The following is a 4,302-nucleotide window of genomic DNA, read 5'->3' as shown; positions in this document are numbered from 1 at the left end:
CCATCAAGTCGGTGCCATGTCCCAGACATGGTCTTACACTGACTATTGAAATCGAGGCCGACGCCATGTCCCAGACATGGTCTTACACTAACACATCTCGAGGCCGATGCATGTCCCAGACATGTCTTACACTGGCTTACATCTCGAGGCCGATGCATGTCCTAGACATGTCTTACACTGGCACACAAATAACCCGAATGTCATGGCATGAATATCTGAATTGTTTCTTAAGGTTCAAACGGGAATTCTACTATCTTAATATTCATCAAACATAATCATTTCCAAAACCAAGCAATTCAGTCAACATATAAATGTTATTTACATTTGACATCACTTTCTCATATACAATATCATCAACCTAAACTTTAATACAATCATGGCAAGATAGATTTTCAAGTATAATAACAATGGCATAAATATCATGCTCTTTTAATCACACTATCAACCAAAGCACTTGGTATAGTTGGTTTTATTATTTTGAATATGGCATGTATAGGGCTTAGACTTTTGAGTTTTGTGTCAATGTTAATTTGGCCAAATGTGTTGGCTTGGGATGAATCCCTTCATTTTGTATAAAGCCTTGGATAATGGCTAATGTTCGTTATTGATATATGCAAATGATGATATTTTTATGGATGAGTAAATTGCATAAATGAGGTAATGCCTTGTGTGGTTGATTGGACCTTGTATTGTTGTGTGGATTTGTCATGTTAGATGTTATGTAGGTTAGTGCAAGTAAGGGTGGCAAAAAGGCTTAGTAAATAGCCTTATTTTGTCCACACGGGTAGATATACGAGCATGTGTCTAGGGCATGTGTGACACACGGTTAGCCCAATGAGTGTGTTGCTTGGTCGTGTGTCCCTTGCATGTAAAATTTGCAATTCAGTATGCGTAGTAGTAAACACACGGGCAAAGACACGGTCGTGTGTCTCAGCCGTGTAGAGGACACGGCCTCTGGCCATGGGTGTGTACCTTGGCCGTGTGCCCTAAATCGGATGCTGACGTTAGAAACATAATGTCGAGATTTTTAGACACGGGCTAGGACATGGGCGTGTCATGGCCGTGTAAGGGGCACGGGCTATAGACACGAGCGTGTGTCAGGCCGTGTGAAAACCCCTGTAGTTTCAAATTTAGAATTTAATTTACTCGGGCATGGGACATGGGCGTGTCCCTAGATGCTTTGGTCGTGTGTGACACACGGGCCATCAGCACGGCCATGTTATAATAACCACACGGGCGTGTTGCCCTTTCACACGGGCGTGTGCCCTATTTTAAGAGTTATTTTTCTAAGGCTAGTTAAAGGATCCGGGTTGGTTCCGATTGATTTCCAATGAATGTTTGAGGCCTCGTAGGCTAATATTAAGGAGTTTAAAAAAAGTTCAAAAAAATTTTAAATTTGATCAAGTCTTGGTGACTCGAAAACGTTTGAATACATATGTTTAAGTTTAGTAACGCCTCGTATGATTGAATTTGATCAAATGGGTTTTAAATTTGATCAAGTCTGGTGTGGGGTGTTACATTATTTTTTCCTGTGTTTTTTTATTCTCTTCGAATGGGTTTTTCCACGTAAAATATTTGTGTTCGATCGTATCAATTTCTTCATTATTTTACTTGTTCGTTGCTTAAATCGGCTTTATCTTCAATAAACTGATATCAAAGCTAGTTTAATTTCCACAATCAACTCATTCAGATATGGTAGTAACAAAGTTTGATATTGATAAGTTTGATGGCATCACAAATTTCAATCTGTGGCAAGTTCAGATGACGTCAATTCTGATTCAGAGCGATCTTAAGAAAGTCCTTATAGAGAAGAAGCCTGCAGACATGGATAACTCATAGTGAGATAAGTTAGATAAAAAAAGCTACATCCATAATTCAATTATGTCTAACAAATAATGTGTTGCATGAGGTTTTGATGGAAGAAATGATATTCACCTTATGGAAAAGGTTAGAAACCCTCTAGCGACAAAGTCTCTGGCTAACTGATTGGTGCTGAAATAATATTTATACACATTTCGCATGGATGAAAGTGAGCACCTTAGAGGTCACATCAATCAATTTATTACTCTTTTGAATGATTTAAAAAATGTTGAGGTTCAAATTGACGATAAACATTAGGCTATACTATTATTTTACTCTTTACCCCCTTCATACAAGTTTTTTAGGAAGACTCTAATTTACGACAAAGATAATCTCTTATTCGAGAATGTAAAGGGTCATCTGTTGAGCAAAGACAAACTCAAAAATGAGTTTAGTTCGGATAGCAAGTTAGATAGTGATATGAACCGCCTCGGGGAGAGTCGAGTCATATGCTGAGTTGCCCGATCGTCTATGAGAAAGTATCGTTCAATTCACTTTTGGAATGAAGTTGATAGGAAAATAGGATGGAAGCTATGTATAATGGTTTAATGATGGATATGGAAGAAAGGGTTCTTAAAAGCAAGCACGAACCAATATTAGAAAATATCGACCCAAATGCTTATAGGCTTTCAAGGTGGAGGATGAAAGTGATAAACCTCGACCCCCTACTTAGCAAAGTATGAACCTCGGTATAAGGGTGAACGCCACACTCGATTGAGCGATAAGTTCAAAAGAAGAACAAGGTTGACACCAACTAAGAACTAGATAGACCAACAAGTCTTCAACGAAATATGAGAGAAAGATCCTCTCCAAATAGTTTTATTAGCAAAGAAACAATAAAACAAAGTTCAAAAAAACCTTTATACAAATGAAAGAAAACAAATATTTATAGGCACATAGATGAACATTCAAATTCGGCATCTAGGTGTTCACACAATAATAAAAACGTTCACACTAATGTATTAAAATAGTTCATAAATTCGGTAGATTCATGCACTAGTTAAATGGACACTTTCTTCCCCCTAAGTGTGTCATTCATCGTAGCTAATTCTGATTTAATTCATAAAGAAAGGCTTCAAGTGACTTGTATGTGCACCAAAGGTTGCATTCATCTCATTGGGACGTTCATGCACTTGTATGGAACATCTATCTTCATGATTAAACACTTTATGGCATATAGGTTCATAAATGGCAGCATGAACCTAGTAAATTCATTCTCCCCTTTGTGCATGCACTTAATTCAATCAATGTGTTGAATTATTGAGTTAATTCCTTCCTTTGGACGTTCTTGAACCCATCCATGCATGTGTAGTAGCTTATAGGTCAATTCAAAGTGTGAACATGTTCAAGGAGCTATGCACTTAAGCCATTCATGCATTCTATCATCCCATGCATTTGATCCATTCATGGACTAGCCTTTAATGTCCATACATGCATTCGGGACATACATGAATTTGTAGAAACCTTGCATCTAGCTGTACATGCACCAGCATTTAATACTTCTTCATTCATGAGTGTGGAATGCCCAAAAGAGATGTTTCTTCATCCATACATTGTGCCGTCCTTGATCATTGTATCTAAAAAAAAAAATCAAATTATGAGACATCATGTGAACACATTAATGTCATGCATTAAATCGGCTAAAATGTGAACATAATTAAAATATGTAATAACTATGACATGTTAAAACAAATATTAATATAAGTCAAATTTTATGCTTAAATAATTATGTTCACATTTTATTTAATGCATTAAAGTCTAAAATCGGGTTTGAGCTAAAATGAGCTAAGCTTTAGCCCTTAAGCTAAAGTTGAGCTGAGATTATACTCCTAAGCTGAAGTTGAGCTAAGGTTTAGCTCGTGAGCTGAATATAAGCTAGGAGTGAGCTCAGTTTAGCTCACACAAGATTGATTGAGCTCGAATAACCTGGATTTGAGTTGGACGGAGCTCGTGGAGCTGGAAACGAGCTAGGATCAGCTTGCCAACATGTCAATGCTCGGCTTGACAGACTTGTTCGATAAAGTTTGCGTAGCGTGCTCGTATCAGATAGGAAAGTCTCGATTTTGGTAGCATCAAGGAAGCGAGAGAAGAGATGCCACTATTGTAAGAAGTTAGAACATATCAAGGCAAATTGCTACAAATTGCGAAATAAAAGGGTTGTTAAGAGTTACGAAGAAGATTTTGCTGGTACTAATTTGGCTAATGACAAGGGTAATGATTTCTTGTTGGTGTCAACAAGTGAAAGTGTAACACCCTAACCTGTCTCTATTACCGGATTAGGGTTACAAAGTATTATGGGACACATTCAATCAAATGACATCAAAAAACCATTCAAATATTAATATAAATATCAATATTCAATCTACACATTAAGCATATCATATATGCACTTTTAGGCCTTAAATCGAGCATACGACACCCTAAAGATAGTTTCAAAACAAT

Source organism: Gossypium hirsutum, chromosome A03, assembly GCF_007990345.1.
Source record: "Gossypium hirsutum isolate 1008001.06 chromosome A03, Gossypium_hirsutum_v2.1, whole genome shotgun sequence".
Lineage (NCBI taxonomy): Eukaryota > Viridiplantae > Streptophyta > Magnoliopsida > Malvales > Malvaceae > Gossypium > Gossypium hirsutum.
Note: the sequence above shows the minus strand (reverse complement) of the source record.